Source organism: Mirounga leonina, unplaced genomic scaffold (genome assembly GCF_011800145.1).
Source record: "Mirounga leonina isolate KUSES-001 unplaced genomic scaffold, KU_Mleo_1.0 Mir_169, whole genome shotgun sequence".
Lineage (NCBI taxonomy): Eukaryota > Metazoa > Chordata > Mammalia > Carnivora > Phocidae > Mirounga > Mirounga leonina.
In genome coordinates, this window is record NW_023270431.1 from 22,746,577 (window position 1) to 22,766,832 (window position 20,256).

General features: G+C 36.9%; 1 long non-coding RNA gene across 2 annotated transcripts in view; it reads left to right on the top strand.

The window, feature by feature from the left end:
* Positions 1 to 11,278: 11,278 nt before the first annotated feature.
* The window catches only part of LOC118017398, a 230,794-nt gene continuing 221,816 nt past the window's right edge, over positions 11,279 to 20,256 (top strand). Inside the window, exons 1-2 of one of the 2 annotated variants that reach the window (XR_004681140.1) lie at positions 11,279 to 12,173; positions 12,278 to 12,429. This is a non-coding gene — a long non-coding RNA (uncharacterized LOC118017398). Of the gene's footprint in view, positions 12,220 to 12,277; positions 12,430 to 20,256 lie in introns of both variants that reach the window. The other variant, XR_004681139.1, reaches the window with a different exon arrangement.

Genomic DNA, 20,256 nt, shown 5'->3' on the forward strand with positions numbered 1-20,256 from the left:
GTTGGCCACCCCCAGGAGATCCTGTTTATGTGGTTCTTATTTATGCTTATTCTCAGCTTACTTCTCTTATGCTTTAGTCTGCTGGACAGTCTCAGAATCTCTTACAGCCTGGATCATGCAGGTCAAGATAGGGAATCTCTTGAAGAGAAAAACTTCCCTAGGCAGCAATTTCAGAGATCATTTAGGCCATTCAAATTATAACATTTCTAAGAAGGCAAGCAAAAATACTGTTAATTAAATGTTTAATTTTTATTATAGCTAGCATATTAATTTTAAGTAGCTTTGATTTATAGTATAGCACAATTTTATTTATGTGCAGGATGTATACTTTATAGCACAGAGTGTCCTCTTGTATAATCAATGTGTATAGGATATTTATGTTCATTTTATTGGACTCTGAGCATAATTTTACTATTAAATATATGGAAGAATTTTATGCTTGTTTTTATGACATCGTTGGCCTAAGCTAGGTTTACTTCTATGCCAAGTCTCTTGTCAAGAACACAGCTCTCAATTTCGACATTGTTTCTATGGAAAAACACATAAATACATTGCCTTTCATGAACATCTGCTTCTCTGTAATTTTAATAAAGCTAATGGAGCAAGACCCGGGTTTTCTTACTTCTATTGAAACATTTTCCCTCCCTGTGTTTCCCTTTCCTTCTTGGGATAATGATTTCCTTTGAGGGTATGTGGTTATATTATATGGTGGTCGAGTCTTTTACTATGAATGAAGCACTCATTTCCTTGAGATACATTCTCAGGAAACTAAAGTTTTTTAAAAATGCATGCATGTGTGTATATACATGGAAGGGGTTGTACGTATAAATGTATCACAAGCAACAAAACCCTTAATTTGAAAATGATTTCAATTAAGTGTCTTTATTGTTAGGGCTTTAAGTATTCTTCTATCAGTGTATTTCACTTCATAGCCTTGTTCAGAGATCTAGATTTTACTGGCCAATGAGGCCTGAAAACCCTTTCCCTGGTTATTTGGAACAAGATGGAGTCTGACAGATGCAATGTGATGATATTATGAGTAATTTGTGGTGGTTAGTAATAAAAGTAAATTGTACCCAGGGTTTGAGGTAGCATGTAAAATGGGAGGAATTAGTGATATGTTGGAAAGAATGTTGAGTAAAAATTTGGGATGCTTACATTTACTTTGGCAAATCATAATCTCTATAAATTTCCATTAGATTCCTTATTATTGTGCTTTATTAATTTCCTGTAAGAAATGCAAAAACCACATTTCTTCTTCTTTATATGTCAAACTACTTCAATATATTAACAAATTAACAAAAGTAGTATAATTACATGTGGAAACACACGCATTGGCATTTTAAGTTTTCCATACTTGGAGAGAGAATATCTGTTAAGCCTAACCATCTAGCCGTAGGTTAAACCAGCAATAAATGTAATTTGATAATTTACAATTCCCATCTTCAGACTTTATATAATAAAGTACACATACTAAAATAATAAGATCTCATAAACAGCAAATACCTAATCATCTTTTGCTTGTTACTGAAAGCCTTTAATTTTATGCCAGTTGTTGTCATTATATATTGTAAGATGCAAATCCTCACAACCATCTTTTTATACTAATGAAAAGTCATATAAATTTAGAAAGTATTTCATTTCATCCATGCAATGTGCATTTCAATCCAGAGTAAGCAAATATTTCACATGCACACAGTGAATCTCTTATAGCCCCATTTTAAGCTTGTCAAGTATTCTGATTTCAATCCTATTTGCTCAATTTAAATTGCAATTTAAATGGTTAGATTCTACCATTAGATTTTAATTACCTTCAATTCTATCAGAGCGGGTCCCAACCTTTTGTAGCAAATTCATTTCCTGCTTAACCAAAGACACAATACTCTTTAAATAGACTATCTCTCCCTGCCTGTGCTTTCTCTGGAAAAAGTTTTCACACAGACTGTTGTTTATTTCCTCTTTAGGAAATAAACAGGAAAAAATTTATGAACAAAATAAGTGACACACCTATACAAGGGAAAGACGAGATGAGAAACATGATTATATTTACTTTATGGAAAGAGATGATGACCATCATCTTTCTCATCAGATGATGAGATGCTCATCATCTGTTTAATATTTTGTGACTGGGTGGCTTTATCTTGTTAACTAGAGCCCCTAAATGCTCGTAATAGTATGACTCTGCACCTTTAAGCCTTTCTTTGCATAGGTCTTTCGAAATACAACCTCTCTCTAGAGAATGTAATTGACTAATTAAATAAATTACATAGAGAAAAAGAAACCCTCACTAGGCAGCCTGTGATTTTAAGCATAGCATAGATAAAAATCATAGAGAATCCATCTGACGTGTACACATTTACACTTTTATAAAAATACATTGGGGGCGCCTGGGTGGCTCAGTCATTAAGCGGCTGCCTTCGGCTCGGGTTGTGATCCCAGAGTCCTGGGATCGAGTCCCACATCGGGCTCCCTGCTCAGCGGGAAGCCTGCTTCTCCCTCTCCCACTCCCCCTGCTGTGTTCCTGCTCTCGCTGTCTCTGTCTCTGTCAAATAAATAAATAAAATCTTAAAAAAAAAATACATTGTAGAAGATGTAGCAATAGAAAGCCTCATTCTTATTCTTGATTTAAGCTATAACCAAGGATTTCTGGACAAGTCATTAATTGTTTCATGCCGCCAAGGGCCCACTTAGTGCTCTGAAGCAGTAACTTCTAAGTCCCGCTGGCCACAAAGATTTAAATTAGGCTCCAGAAGAAACCCATAATAGTTTATACAAGAGTGCTGAAAGGCAGGCATGTTGGAAATGACTTTGTGACTGCATATGGTGACGTTGGGAATGCAAATATAGTCATATGTGACTAGGTGGTAAAAGGAAGATTATTTTCTTCACTCAAGGCTTGAGGATTTTTGATCTAAGCGGTGTCTGAGAGTAAAGGTGACTCTATCACGATGCTACAGCATCTTGGCAGAAAAGCTTCCCCTTATTGGTACACCATTTGAGTCAAAATCTAGTGTGGCAAGAGTTTGCCAAGTTTCTTTAAATGGGATCTGTTGCCATTATAATAAAATCTGGCAGGCTCCTGGCTCATATTTTAAAAGCAAGTACTGTTTATCCTTGAATCAAATAATGAATAACCTGAAAAAAAGTCAAATTAAACTTTTTGTAAGATCTGCATAATTTATACAAAACATGCAGATATAAACAAAGCTTGTTTTTTAGGCTGTCACTGACCAGTATTATCACCTCTTCAGATTCAAATAAGTCTTGGCTTTGCCACTTGCTACCTATCTGATCTTGGACAAATTTTTTATTTCCCCTATGCCTTGGTCTTCTCATCTGTGACATAGGGTGAGCACATATAGTTATTGTTAAGATTAAATGAGATTATCTAATATAAATTCTTAGCACAGGGCCTAACCCTAGTTGGTCCTCAACATGTTGTTGCTGGTAATGATGATGGGGAGCTCTCAACTCAGACTGAAGTCCTTGGCCAGTTTCCTCACTCTCCATTCAAGTAGTGGTCAGAGTCCTCAATTCAGCCTCCACAATATCTCGTATCTGTGCTTCATATTCAGTCCTGTCCTTTTACCTTTATTATCAGGCTGTATTCAAATGAGAAAATGTCTGTGAGAGAACTTTGTAAATTTTAACACACTGAAGAATTGTTAGTTGCTTTAAACATGTTATTGAAATTTACCAACACTCTAGTAATTAAATGGTTTCTTTGCCATTCCACATTCTAATCCATTCTTAACAGAGGTACCTTTTAAAGTATATCTTTTAGATTACTTCCTTTTTCAAATACTTTCCATGGCCCCTTAGCATGATGGACAACACTCCATTGAAGTGGGTCATCGTCTCTCTTTATAATGTTTTTATCTCATATTTCCCCTCACATCCCACCAATACCCTGCTCTCTAGCACATCAGAAAAGATGCCCTCTTCTAAATTTGTTGTAACTTTGCCTCATTTAAGTAGTTCACTTTTTAATTGGATAAATATGGATTGCAAATTTTTTCATATGGTTTTTCTTTGTACCAAATTGTCAATTTCTCTTTCCACTGTTTGAATTTTTGTTCTCCAAGTCCCTACTTAAAATTTTATTTTTCTGTTCAGCCTTTCCAAAAAGGCTGGTAGGAATCTCCCTAGTAGGAATCAATCTCTCTTTACCCGTTCTCCATTTTCTAGACTGTATCCATATTCACCCTTCTTTCTATCTTAATTTGCCATTTACAACATAGTCTGATAAGTCTGGAGGGTAAGGACTGAATCACCATTTTCTCTCCAATTCTGTAATGCCCAGTGGAACATCCTTCACAAGGAAGGTGTTAAATCAGAAGATATATTAAGTCTCTTTATTTACAGGTGTCTTTGTTAATACTGAGCTATAGTAAAAAAAAAAAAAAAAAAAAAAATAGAGGAACCAAAGATAGAGCAGCGGCTGGATTAAAAAAAAAAAAAATCCCCAAACTCAGAGGGGACAGAGGTTGGCTTTGATAGTCCCTTCTTTTTTTTTTTTTCTTATGTACTACTCTTAGGCTGTACATTCTTTTGATATTTATTTTAACCAGAATTCACTAGGATAAAAATGTTAGGTGAAGGTCATAGATAAAAGACTGAGGGAGAAGCTACCAAAAGTGTCACTGTGGATCCAAGTCTTTGTTCTGAAGTGTTTTACTAAGACCTATGAAAAATCCCCACTGTCATACAGCAACAACAAAAAAGCACATCCATAACTTCCTGAATTTTGTTTGCCATTTAATGACAACTTGTATTAGCCTGACCTAGTTAGCTTGGTATTCGGAGTAAGGTGAAAATTCATCACAGAAAAAAAAAAATGGCATTTTATCAATGGCCATTCTCTTCATTTTCTGTATCCCATCTCTAACCCAATATTTCATGGTTCTCTTTAGCCCTAAATTGCCTTTCTGGGTGAAGCAGAGTTAGAAAATACTTTCTTGGCCTTCACCACCACCAAGGTTCAGGATTATCAGTGTTTACCACATCTATTAATCAGGTAACATTGGGAGGATCCCGTCAGGGTTCTCCAATCTTCTGTCATTCTTCATGTAAATCACAGGACACTACTGTGTACTGTGTGTAAAATGTAATGAGAAGGGTTATTTGGGGACCACAGTATTGATGGCTTGGGCAAGATACTGTTAAAAGTTTTTGCCATACCTTAGATGGTGTAATTAACTAGATAAATAGCATTGTCCCTTTATGGATTTTCAAATCCAGCCAGAGCCATCCATCTTTCTAAATAAATGAGTAAAATTGGTCAGCAGCTATAGCTGCATCTTACCCAGCCGTATGGTCAATGAAAACTAGTCATCTTCTACTGTGAGGAATGCATGGTCTTAATCCCAACTGTTTTGAATACCAATTTAAGCATAATAGACTAAAGGAGAAAGAAAATGTACTCATCCTCAAATTAACATTATATTGGGCAAAACAAGTAAGTTTGTTGTTGGCTCATTGCCTGACTGACAGACTAAATCAGAGTGGAGAAAACATTGCCTTTTTGCCATGTGTCAAAACGTTTTTCTGGGCTCCTTGGTAGTTGAAATGGCCCTACAATAATGGTTTTCATTCTCCTGATATCCCATGAGTTTTACTTTGCATCAGATCAGGGTGAGGGATGTATTGAGTGCTTTTGTTTCTGTGATCAACTCCTCTCCTTTCATTTAAAGGTGCATTAAACACGGTTTACAGGGATATTCAAATCACACAGGTTTTCCTTTTAAAGTTTTCCACTTCATAGAACAGAGCAACCATATCATAGCTACATTGCTATTTGTACTGAATCCACTGTTTCAGAAAGATATTGCCTTCTAAACTGCTGCTAGCTATAAAATGAATAAAATATCAATGCTGAGCTACAAGGTACACACCAGATGTAACCATGCTTTTCTGGAAACTATGCCCACCAACAGGAACTACGTGAGAAATTGGCCCTGAGCATTTCCAGCCTCATAAACAGGACTCTAATTAGCACACTGATAAATACTTCAACAACCAGCAGACAGAGTAAGCATTCTGTGGTTTAATTTATACAATTCTTTTGACATTCTCTGGTAAAGAATGATAAGGCATATTGCTGATACCAGGGATTCATGAAAGCAATAATAACATTAACCCAACTTTATTTATAAAATAATTTCATTACACCTCAATCTTGAATATCTCTGCAAATGATGAATAGCGGGGATAAATTAACTTATGGATACTTATAAAAAACTTTTAGTTTTTAGTTTTAGATTCCTTTACCTCTTATTCTTTTATTAAAACTCTTTACTGAAAATGTAAATATAGACCAGTGTGGACTGTCACTCCCTTCTGCTACCCTTGTTGACATAAACTAGGCTTTCGTATATTCAGGAACAAACCCGTTTTGGACCAGATACAACAAGTTGATTTTATTGAAGCTTACCTACATTGACTCAGGTTGCAAAGAGAAGGTATGCAGGTTGAAAAAACAGAAAGGTATGCACCTTTTGGTCAGAATTCATACAGAGAAGTCAGGAACAAAGTCTTAGCAGCAGCTACATAATCAGGCCTCATGGAGAACTGGAACTCAGTAAAAATTCAAGCTGCTCTAGTTGTCCAACAACAATTCTAGTAATGATTTAGTCCTTAACTCAATTTCTCTCTGTAATTTTTTCTCTACTTCTGTTTCTGCTTTTGACTGAGGTCAGGTTTACCTCCAGGCTTTACTCATGGTTACTCTATCTTATGGCTCTTGTTTATTGCAAACTCTCTATGTGTCTTCTTCTGTGCTACTATATCTTCTAATTTCTCTATACTTTGAATTAAAGTTTCTCAGGAAAATAATCTAACAGAGACAGATGATCATGGTCCTGCACAGAGCATCTACAATGAATAGATATTTAACTCTGGGGCCATACATCGTAGCCTGTGTAAGTCACTGTAGGGTTGAGTGCCTTTGCTTAGGGGTTTTTCAATTATAGCAAAGGTGTTGGGGTGAAATGGTCCAAAACATGGTGACACATGTATTGGAGGCAAGCATCTTTGTGGAAAAGACACTCATTTCATTTGTGAGCATTGAATTGTGAGCAGACAATTCCAGGAAATTGATGAAGAGTGATATGAAAGAAATATAATGTCTAGGAGGAGCAAATGGCTTGGGAAAAGTATATAAAATGAATACTTCACACTCTTTTTATGTTCCATTGGAAACTGATAATAATAAACATAACTTTCTAGGAATAGCTCTTTTTTAGTTCCTGAAGGCACTTAGGGGAATTAAAGAAATTGTCGACAAAATTGTCCACCAAAAATACATCATGTAGTTGTTAAAATTAGAGCTTTGTTTGCATGAGATTGAGAATAAACTTCAGCTTATTTGGTGGTCCTGCCACTCTAGAGGATGTCAGGAAGTACCTTGGAATCCCTTAATTTAATAGTTGTAAGGGAATAAAAGATCATCTTAACCAAACCTCTTATTTTACAGTTGAAGTGTAAGTCTAAGTGAATAGTCCAAGATCTCACAGCTAATTATTGTCTAGGTGCTGCACCACATTATAAGGGACAAGTTCAGTGGTGTAGGAAAACATCATTCCCCTAGATTCTGTGTTTTAACTAGACCACTGTGAGCCACTCTTCTGCATGCATCTAAGGGAATCCTACCAGTTTCAAATGATTACCCCATCACTTAAAATTCTCAATCAACAGACCAAAGAAAAGCCACAGAAATCATTTGAGTTACTGACAAATGGCTGTAATAGCTATTTTCCTCCAGATTTAAATATTCAAATTCATTTAATTCCCCATGTTGTTTGTATAACACTAAAGAAACTTTAAATTATAATGCCATTTTTCATTTTTCAAAGATGTGATCTTACTATTAATCATAGCGTCAACACAATTCATAATCATCCCTTGTTTCTGATTTATATCACAGGCCACATTTAAAGCTTTGCAAAGATACATGCAAGGCCTTAAGGCCAGGAATCAGTAGCATTGGGTGAGGATTTCACATCTTCTGATTATCCTTTATTACAGACATTATTATTTATGTACTCCCAACTACAATCTTGTACTTTTACCTTCCGTAGGGAATATGTCACACTAAGTCAGTCATTTAGAACACAAGAAATTAAATCAAACTGAGAAATCTTGGGGTATAAGTTATGTTCATTTAGACACTTTCCAGTTGCCTAGCTTAAGTGAGAGATGTCTTACTCCCTCAGGTTCACACATCCTCATCCCTATGGCAGCTCACCTTTTTATTAGATTCTCAGTCTTTGAGAAAACAAAGCCAGACTTTCTGCTTCATTCTGGGGGCACGTTCCTGGAGTGAAGGTATAATCATTTTCCATATCACTTCCTAACACCCCAAGCTGGGCAGAGGAGAATAGGGCTTCGAGGATAGAATAGCAATAGTGGACTCTTGTTGCCAAGGAAAGAAAAACATATAAACCTGTAGGAAAATAAAACAAAAACCTCTCACCCATCAAAAGACCACTCTAGCCAGCAATAGAGTTTAAAGTGCTTCATAGGGCCATACTAAGTTGGCAACTGTAAATTACTGGATTCAAATATATTGTTGGTATTCAGAGTCTCAGAACAATCCCCCAGTCTCAGCTTTGCTCCACTTATGCTCATATTTTCAGTAAGTTATGGCCAACAATCACCTAATATGTTTTGACTGTCAAACTTTTATGCAATTGGTAATGATCCTTCCAAAATGGTTTCTGTGGCCAATGAAGCCCTTCACCCATAAACCATAGACTCAGGAAGGAAACAGGGAATGACCAAGACATTTTGTGTTTGCATTTGTATTCATTTGTATACAGACCCATAATTCCTAATGGTGCATCCTTTCATTCTCTAAATGTCACTCTTAAGTGCTACAGAAATGCATACGGTTCTAAATAACACCAAGCGTTTAAAAATAAAACTCTTGTCCTTGTCATATCTTGGAATATGATTATAGCAACTGTAGCCAGTCAAGAACAAAGACACAGGTTAGAAAGTCCCAAACCTAGGGACTACCCCTATTCTTTTTTTTTTTTTTTAAAGATTTTATTTATTTATTTGAGACAGAGAGAATGAGAGACAGAGAGCATGAGAGGGAGGAGGGTCAGAGGGAGAAGCAGACTCCCTGCCGAGCAGGGAGCCCGATGTGAGACTCAATCCCGGGACTCCAGAATCATGACCTGAGCCGAAGGCAGTCGCTTAACCAACTGAGCCACCCAGGCGCCCGGGACTACCCCTATTCTTAACCTATGGTAAGAAGACTAGTATTCAGCAGGGTTCGTCAGTGGGTAGTTCAGTAAAACAGTCCTTAGCAGAAAAGTTGAAGGTGTGATAATGATCAGGTGGACCACAGTTAGGGGGAATCTGGAAGGCAGGAGGGCAAGGATTCACCATTGATCACTTGGATCATTGGTAAGAAGGGATTACATATAAACCAGGGTTCATGAACAGGAATCCAACCTCAGGAAGATGGAGCTTAGCTGGCAGGATTGTTCAAAGTAGATGGGGGCTGAAGAGAGGCTTGGGGTAGTGGTTAATATAGTGATGACACCTGCAACAATGATAGCTGATATATTTAAAGCTCTTACTACATACCAGGTGCTTTGCTACACACTCTTCCATGAAGTCGCTCCTCTATTACTGTAATTCTGTAGCTATTTTTATTCCCGTTCTAAAAATAAGAAACTGAGGCTAGAAAAGGAACGTGACCAGTCCCACTGCTTGTTTGCATTTTTATGTACTGTTTCAGATATCCCTTATTCCCTCGGATTCTTCTCCACCTTGCTCTTTAAGAGGCTGACAGGAGGGGATGAGAGGAGATTGGAGAGAAGAATGAGGGAAATTTAGGTCAAAGTATTTATTGTCCCAGGTCCAAACCCATAGGGTCATGTCAGGCTGTCTGTGCCCCTTGTCTCACAGAGTATTTAATACAGGAGCACATGATGGAATATGGTCTCTAGGCCCACCTGAGATGCCCAGTTGTCATACTCTAGTAGGAGTTCAGAGAGAGCTGAACAACAAGGGGTGCAGAAACCCAGAATGTGGGGCGAGAACTTAGATCTTCTTTGCCTGCGATCACAGACCTGAAGGTCTACACTGCAGCTGGAGTCAACCTGCTTCATCTGCAGGGTCGGGAGAGTACTAAGGACTCTGGCAAGGCTCTGTGGCAATTATACTTCTCTTGACATTGTGAGAGCCTTACTCTCTACTCAGTTAAGTCCACTGGGAAACATTTTTTTTCTGTTAATTGTTCTTTTATCCAACTGATGTTAGGACTTCATGATACAGTGGGGTCCCCCTAGGAACTTTGAAATGAGAAAAATCTGATAGCCTCCCTTGCTCTAAGAGTAAAATTTTAATGTCAGCAGAGGTGAGAAATGCACAAAACTGCCCAAGAGGCAGACTCAATCCCAGGCCTGCAAGTCTTGATGATAACCCAGTAGATATACTAATATATATGTATTTATATATTCACACAGATTTTTAAAAAAAATGAGTGAATCTATCACAAGAGAGTACTAACAGCCTCTAGGACAAAGAAAATGGGGAGTTAGAGAGGTAAGTGAGTAAATGCGGGCATAATCTGGTGAGTGGACAAAGACCTGTGGCCAATGAATTAGACTCTCTCTGCCCTTTTGTCAAGACGGTGGCTTTATATGATTATCCAAGTTTTCAACTGTATTCTCATTTAGGAAACCGGATTCTAATTGGACTTCTCATATATTTTGTCTTTAGGGAGAAAATGTGTCAGGCAGAATTAAGAAACTGAATCAAGTAGATTTTATACTAAGATAAATTTGTGATCACTGTAGTTGTATTTATAAGTTTTGTAAGTTAATGTGAGTCTGCATCTGAGAGACAGATCATCCTATGTGTGTTGACAAATAAGGCCTCACCCTCTTCAAGATTAAGGACCAGATGCTGTACCATGGGAAAGTCATTAAGCTGATCTCATCCTGCAAAGCATTTTGGGAGGAGAACAAGCTGGTTGACCACAGAGGACCCTTTCTCCTCTATAGTAATCTGGACTTTGGGTTGTTTATTTTTTTAAAAGTCATTAATTATCTCTGTATTAGACGCTCTGGGACCTTGTGTGGATAACTTAAAACAGGAGGAACATCTCTTGATTCAATAAAAAAAAGCTTCATTGAAAAATTTGTAAGATCCAGTATTCACCCCTGCCTGCTCCCGTAGACATGAATTTTCAGAACCTGCCAGCTTCCTGGACAACACTCACCTGGAACTGGGACTTAGTTCCCACCTTGTTCTTTGCCACAGCAGAGCATTAGCCCTGCCTTCTCCTACACTCAGGCTAGAGTAGATCCACAGATACTCCTTTTCCAGGAGGGGAGGCCAGATAATATTTTAAGCATACTGTCAACTATTACCCCATGACTGTTGTTATGTGGGAAAAAAAATTAAGATTTATTTATTTATTTTAGAGAAAGAGAGCATGAGCGGGGGTGGGGGAGAGAAGCAGACCCCCCTGTTGAGCATGGAGCCCAACACGGAGCTCCATTCCACAAAAAGGTTGTGAACTGAGCTGAAATCAAGAGGGACATTCAACCAACTGAGCCACCCAGGCATCCCATTATGTGAAAAAAATTTAAAAGTAATCATTTTCCTTAGTTAATGATTGTATCCGTTAATTCATCCATTTGTTCAATCAGTGTTCTTTGAACAAGTGTTATATGCAGGCTCACCAGTCATTTCCCTTTCCTGCTCTGTTCTGGAGAAAGAGCCACATATTATAAATTACATGCAAGATATTCACACATTCCTTATGGGAACACTGGGGCATTAGGGACTTTGTGGAGCAGGTGGTATTGAGATAGATCTTGAAGGACAGAATATGCTTTTACTGGCAGAGACTGCAAGGACTCAGGAAAAGTTAACTGGAATAAGGGTGAAGAGGAAAGAATGCTGTTTTGAAATCTGAATTCCCTTCTATCCCAATTATTATACACGTGACTTTGGAAAAGTCAGTTTATCTTTTTAAAACTTCCATTTTCCTCATGTGCAAAATGGGATAAAAATACTCACCTTCTCAGGGTTGTGGGGATTATGTGAAATAATATATGTTAAGATTTCCTGTAAACTCTAAGTGTTATGTAATGGTGGGATTCTGTTCACACACAGCTAACAAAAGGAGAACGCAGAGGAGTCATACAGTGAGTTGGAGAAATTACAAACGTTTTGGCCATGAATTTTGTGTAGGTATGTATGCCCTTTCTCATTTGAGTGAGATAAGTGACTTATCCTTTTTGTTTTTCAGTTACTCAGCTGAAAAATGGGAATGCTATTTTCCACTGTGATGACTAAAATTAGAGTATATTATAAAATGTAATGAGCATTTGGTAGTGAAGAGCTTATGTAAATAATCTCAACTGAGAACACGTTTCAGCAAAGAAATCTCATTCTGAAGAGGTATCTTTAATGTGCTACTATTCTGCCTTTATTGGGAAAATAGGAAATGTTTGACAAAGCTCTTGAAATGGTGGAAGACTAAGTAAATTCATTAAAATTTGATCTATATTAGGTGATTGTCTCTTTTAAAAAATTAATTGGGCGTTGGTTTTTAAAAATTACGATATTCTAGTACTTGATTTTGGTTAATTACCATCAGAGCCATTTGGGAGCTTGGGCATTAATTTCATTTTAATAAACAGCATCAGCCTAATGTGGGAATAACTTTTATTTCAAAACTGAATTCCTAATGCAAATGCCTGAAAGAAGCCTCCATAAAACCCAACAGCATACACGAGAGTTATGTCTTCATAATGTAAACATAGCCTAAAATTGCAATAAAGATATAAAAACAAGAATTTTGGAACAGTCATTTGTAAATGATTGCATAATTCCTGTAAGCTTCATCCCTTTGTTTTCCAAACCCTGCCTTTAAACTGCTTAATCTGTTTCTCTGACGGTTGGGGGTGTCATACGACACCTACAGAAGAAGTATTTTCTTCAATATTGCTATTATGAGCAACATCTTAGTATATAAAAAATGCCATGAGCAATGCTAATTTGAATGGCTTCTGAGCCAACATCAGCATTGCTGACACCGTGGTGTTATGTGTATCAAACCTAATCACTCTCATAATATGATGCCTCAGTAAATCTGTGAATATTAACATACAGTCGCATCAACTTAGCACTGCCTCATGCTGCAGTATATTGGCACAGAAACACTCTGGTAGAGGAGCAGAGCAGTTCAAGCATAAATACGTAGAATGTATTTGTAATGTATTTATGATTTGTAAAGTGGCTGTTTATCAGTTCTAAGCTCCGCTGATATGATGGCACTCTTTTCCAGTCTTACCTATCCTAAAGCACTTTGTAAGTGCTATTTCAAAATCAGATATGTCCATTTTGAGAGAGGTGATTTATCTTCTTTATGACATGATATGTTTATTTTAGAAAATATTATCAATCCAATTTCAAATTTATGAAACAAATAGACTAGTTAGTAATTATTTCCTTTCTAGAATGATTACTTACATGCAGAAGGAAATACCTGTAGGACTCAAGCTTCCTTTGGAGTCATATATGAAATAAGACTGATGCATGTGTGTTCAGAAACATAAAGACATTTACACCAGCAATCTTCCAACCAGCGTGGTGTCAGTAAATGGCATATAGTATACCCACCTAGAATTCCTACATACCTAAAATAATTCATCTTTCTTGTTTTGCTCAAGCTGCCAATGGTTAAAAAGACACACATGTACTAGTATAGAAATAGATGATCTCAATAACACAAAAGGTGAGTAAGTCACAACTGTGGTGCAGGCAAAGGATTTGCTAACAGAATTCTGGTCCTTGGATCAAAAGGGCAACCAAATAAAAACCAACTGAGCACATGTTTCTCTAGCCAAACTTCTTAAAGAGTCAAATGAGATAGAGTCCACAAAATGTATTTTGGGAAAAAAGTTATGTTTTAAGGCAGTTTTCTTTTGTGTTTTATGATTGTCAGCTTTTCCTACTAAGTCAGTATCACTTTGATGGTAAAACATGGGTAGTTCAGGATTTTTTGTCTGTTTTGGGGATAACCAGAGTGTTACTTTTATCATTGAAGGTTTGTCATGAGTAATTTTTGGAGCAAAGCCTTGAAATGAAATTAACTTGAGCTTTATAGACTTATTTCAAAACCACATGATACAATGCTTTATTAGGCTGTTCTTCTGAACAGAATGTACGGTGCAGTAAGCAGAAAGGATTCTCCTAAGGTTCAGTGTGGGTTATGTGGGCAAAAAGGTAGCAGGGAGACCAGGGAACTTCTTTCCCTTCTTCTAGTGGGAAGGGCTGCATTTAAACTCAGCTTTCCATGGGACGAGTGGCTTCTTTACTCTGCCAGCATCCTATAGGCCATGAGGTTTCCAGGTGTTGGATAGCTAGCTTTCTCAGACAGCTTCTGTAAACGGCTGCCATACAAATTCTAACTCCTGATACAAAGCAATGGTGCATTCCCTCTCTGACAAGGCTACTTTCTCATTCTTAACCTACAAGAGGGGAGATACCTCTCCATAAGAGAGCAATTCCACATTGTAACATGGGTTGAATTAAAGAATGTGCCTTAATACTGGGCACAACAATTAGCAGCCCTGAAGGAATTCTTCTGGCATGCCATGATGCATTTGGTTAAGTCCCTAGGTGGTGCTATTTATAAAACACTTGCATAAGGATTCACAGATTCCCAGAACATTCAATTGTGCTATAAAAGAGACAACCACCACCATATTATATTGGTTGCTGTTTAAGCAACTTTGGTGATTAAATACTGGGGAAAAAACACACTTTACTATAGCAACCTATAATTAGATAACTTTATATTCAGGCCAGTAGTAAGGAACTCTCAAATGGAGACAAACACCAGGGATGGAGAGGGCTCTCTCATAGGCCCAGCAAGCCCCCTGCAGTCACAAACCACATATGATTCCACTTTTACTAGCCAGCAGAACCAGGGACAGATTAAAGGGGAGAAGAAGACATTTATAAAGATTGGCAACTGAAAAGATTGGCTCAACAGTGCATAAGAACCCTTTAGCACTCGGTGTGGTGCTTTTTATCATCATGGCAAAGGACGGATTTCAGATTCTGGTCATTTGTCATTTTAAGAGCATGCTCTGGGGCAGAATTTTCTTTTCTTTTTTTTTTTTTTTAAGATTTTATTTATTTATTTGACAGAGAGAGACATAGTGAGAGCAGGAACAAGCAGGGGGAGTGGGAGAGGGAGAAGCAGGCTTCCCGCGGAGCAGGGAGCCCGATGTGGGACTCGATCCCAGGACCCTGGGATCATGACCTGAGCCGAAGGCAGACGCTTAATGACTGAGCCACCCAGGCACCCCAGAATTTTTCTTCTAAAGTACATGCATGATTCCCACTGACATTCTCTTGCAATATGTTCCCTCCAGTTGGGAAGTTCTTCTGAAGTAATGGCCAGTATAATCCAGTTATAGAGAAGTAAAAACTACTGTATGATGTACCCATTAATATGCCAATGCATGTTTTATTTGCAACTTAGAATTCAGGGACTTTAAATAAAAAATCTTTAAAAAAAAAAAAAAAAGGGCGCCTGGGTGGCTCAGTTGGTTAAGCGACTGCCTTTGGCTCAGGTTATGATCCTGGAGTCTCTGGATCGAGTCCCGCATCAGGCTTCCTGCTCGGCAGGGAGTCTGCTTCGTCCTCTGACCCTATCCCCTCTCAGGTGTTCTCTCTCTCTCATTCTCTCTCTCTCAAATAAATAAATAAAAAATCTTAAAAAAAAAAAAAAAAAGAATTCAGGGACTTTAAGAGCTGACTCCTTTTCTCTGAAGGTCATTGCCGCCATTCTTACTGCTTGAATAATTACATTAATGATGACTCATCTCCTTTATGTGATGATTGTGAAGTTGGAGCAAGCCAGGAGACACAGTTCAAAGATCTGTTGATTTCAACAGTATGCAAATAACTTTATATACAATGGACTCTCTATATATTGTACTTTTTTCCTCCCTACTCCATGTTTTTCTATTTATAAAGGAAAACATAAAATAATGGGAACAGTGAATATTGAATCAAATTTGACCATTATAAAATTAAATCGCTCAAAGTAGAGAATAAAGATGAAAATGTTTGAGGCTTTTTCTTATATATTAGCCGAAATCGTACAAATAGAGGGAATTCTGCCTGATTGAAAGGGTATGAGTTGTATTGGAGGATTTACAGTCATCTCCTGAAACTGCTTTGTAGACATTTAACATAGTTCAGACTAAAGCATCCACATTTATCTCTTATTGACAATAAATGCTAAATGGTCCAAAGTCCAAATTGGTCTTTTTCACAACCCAAATTCACTGAAATATTTAATTACCAAACTTAATTTTGTGTTGGTGGGAGAAAGAAGAGGAAGATGAAACTCTTCAGAACAAAAATCCATCTGTTACCAATAATAGCCTTTGTATTTAAAAAGCAATTGGTGATAACATGACTTTTCCTTCTTTGTCCTATTTTTGTATTTCAGTTCTTTGGGAAGAAGGTCATTTTAAAAATTAACAGACTATCAAAAAAGGATACAGTGAAAGTTAACATTGCATGGACTTTGTCAGGAAATAAAGGGAATATGTAATTTGTTTGATGTAGGACCTCCAAATCTTGAGCACATCCTGTGTGTCAAATGGGAATGAATGAATTTTGGTGATATTTAGTTTTGTAGTTACGATGACTAGAACTTATTACTGCATAAACCACATTTGAAAAAAAAAGTCTCTTTGAGACAATATTACTTTGGCCATTATTCAAATGAGCAGGAACAAATGAGGCATTTATACAGTTTTTTTATTCTTACTCAAATCAAGCTAAATCTCATTAAGAAATGAAAAAAAAAATGAATCCAGCAAAAAGAGCTTTTGCAATTAAAAATAACTTAGATGAGAGATAATCTATTTTACAAAAGGATATGTTCTATTTGCACTTATTTATTGTATAAAACAAAAATCAATTTTCTGTTAAGGGTCCTTCATTCATAATTGAAACAGGTTAGATCTAATTAATGGAAACTTTTTTTTTTCTGCCAAGAAGTTCTATCATAAAACAAGGAAGTAGACTAGTGAAACCTAAGTCCATATGATTTTAAAAAATGACTCCTCTTTTTATGATGCTCATTCCATGTATGGGTTTATAAAAAATACATTAACACAGGGTGCACCTGAGTGGCTCAATCAGTTAAGCATCCTGGGATCCAGCCCTGCAAGGGGCTCCCTGCTCTGCCGGAAATCTGCTTCTCCCTCCCCCCTGCTCTTGCGCTCTCTCTCTGTCTCTCTCTCTTTCTCTCTCCCTCTCAAATAAATAAAATCTTTAAAAAATAAAAAAAAACATAACTGCAATTTAGCTGCCAACTGTCTACACATCAATTAGAAAAACGTTAATATGCTACTTTAAATCAAATACAGGGATAGAGTGACTCAGTGCATTAAATCAAGTACAGGAAGCTGAGCAAGTGCAGAACTAAGTCACCTTTGCCCAATTACCTGTAACCTCTTGGAGTCACATTGGTCCTTATGGCAGAATCCTTGGGTCTGTGAGAAGGGTTCCTTTACTTTCCATCTCCAGGTGCCACTGCTTAGAAAATGATTAATATCTTTTTCCAAGAAGAATATCTTAATTTTATTAGATCATGTTGGCCCCTTTGTTGAAATAAATTAATGTATATGTGTAGGTTTATTTTGGGACTCTATACTCTTGTCTATGGATCTACATGCTTACCTTTAAGCTAATACCATAATCTTGATTTCTATAGCGTTAGGGGAAATCCAGTAAGTTATCTCACCGTTCTTTTCCAAAGTTGTCTTGCTTATTCTAGGTCTTTGCACTTCTATATACATTTTAGAATCAACTAGTCAGTGTCTGCAAAAAAGGATGTTTGGATTGTATTAGGGATTGTGCTGAATCTATAGATCAATTAGAGAGAATGGACATTCTAGCAATATTGAATTGACTAAGTCATGAATGTTATTTCTCTTACCTAGTTCAGAGCCTTTTTATTTTCTCTCAGCAATGTTTTGAAGTTTTCACTGTAGAGGTTTTAAATGAATTTCATTAAACTGATCCCAAATATTTCACGTTTTTGATGATTTAGTTTTTTAAATTTTAAGTTCCAGAGGTTTATTGCTGATGTACAGAATACAATTTGTTTTTTATATTGACGTTTTATACTACATGCTTTCTAAAATTGTGTTAATGCAGTATTTTTAAATATGTTTTAAAAATAATTTTCCATATGGATAATTAAGTTGTCTACAAATATAACTTTTTTTTAGCCTCTTGTTTTTCAGTATACATGCCTTTTTTGAAAAGACAAGTTATATAAGATAAGGTTGCCTTATCACCTAGCTAGGACCTTCAATACAGTAAAAGTGATCCTGTTAGCCTTTGTTCCTAATCTAAGGGAAAACGTTTAGTCTTCCACCATTATTATGATGTTACTTGATGGTTTTTTGGAGGATGATCTTTATTAGGTGAGAAAATTTGTTTCTATTTTTAGGTTTTGAGGCTTATTAACAGTGGGTTTTGGATTTTGTCAAATACTTTCTCTGTAACTTTTAGAATGATCATATGATATATATTCTTTATTCCTTAAGTGTGGCAGTTGATATTGATTGACTTTTTAATGTGAAACTAACCTTGCATTCCTTGTCATTTTCTTTTATCTTCATATCATCCTTCACATATATGACCGAATTTGATTTTTCTAGTTTTTTGAAGATTTTTCTGTCTATGTCATGAATGATATTGGGAGTAGTTTTCTTTTCTTGTAATATCGCTCTGGCTTTGGTATCAAGATTATGTTGGCTTCACAGAATGAGTTAGGATTTTTTTTCTCTGCCTCTCTTTTTATTTATTTATTTTTATTTTATTTATTTATTTATTTATATTAATATATAATGTATTATTTGTTTCAGGGGTACAGGTCTGTGATTCATCAGTCTTAACACAGTTCACAGCCCTCACCATAGTACATACCCTCCCCAATGTCCATCACCCAGCCACCCCATCCCTGCCACCCCCCACCACTCCAGCAACCCTCAGTTTGTTTCCTGAGATTAAGAGTCTCTTATGGTTTGTCTCCCTCTCTGGTTTCGTCTTGTTTCATTTTTCCCTCCCTTCCCTATGATCCTCTGCCTTGTTTGTCAAATTTTACTTACCAGTGAGATCATATGATAATTGCCTTTCTCTGATTGACTTATTTCGCTTAGCGTAATACTTTCTAGTTCCATCCACGTCGTTGCAAATAAGAAGATTTCATTTTTTTTTTTTGATGACTGCCGCTCTTTTTAAGCAAAAATTTGGATTAGTTAGCATTATTTTTTTCCTTAACTGTTTGATTAAATTTACCAGTGGAACCAACTTGGTCTGAAGTTTTACTTGGGGAAAGATTGGTTTTTTTACAAATTTCATTTGTAAAAAAAATTTTTTTTTATTATTTTTTTTTATTCTTATGTTAATCCCCATACATTACATCATTAGTTTTAGATATAGTGTTCCATGATTCATTGTTTGTGCATAACACCCAGTGCTCCATGCAGAATGTGCCCTCCTCAATACCCACCACCAGGCTAACCCATCCTCCCATCCCCCTCCCCTCTAGAACCCTCAGTTTGTTTTTCAGAGTCCATCATCTCTCATGGTTCATCTACCCCTCCGATATCCCCCGCTTCATTCTTCCCCTCCCACTACCTTCTTCTTCTTTTTTTTTTTCTTAACATATATTGCATTATTTGTTTCAGAGGTACAGATCTGAGATTCAACAGTCTTGCACAATTCACAGTGCTTACCAGAGCACATACCCTCCCCAGTGTCTATCACCCAGTCACCCCATCCCTTCCACCCCACCCCCCACTCCAGCAACCCTCAGTTTGTTTCCTGCGATTAAGAATTCCTCATATCAGTGAGATCATATGATACATGTCTTTCTCTGTTTGACTTATTTCCCTCAACATAATACCTTCCAGTTCCATCCACGTCGTTGCAAATGGCAAGATCTCATTCCTTTTGATGGCTGCATAATATTCCATTGTGTATATATACCACATCTTCTTTATCCATTCATCTGTCGATGGACATCTTGGCTCTTTGCACAGTTTGGCTATTGTGGACATTGCTGCTATAAACATCGGGGTGCACGTACCCTTTCGGATCCCTACTTTTGTATCTTTGGGGTAAATACCCAGTAGTGCAATTGCTGGATCGTATGGTAGCTCTATTTTCAACTTTTTG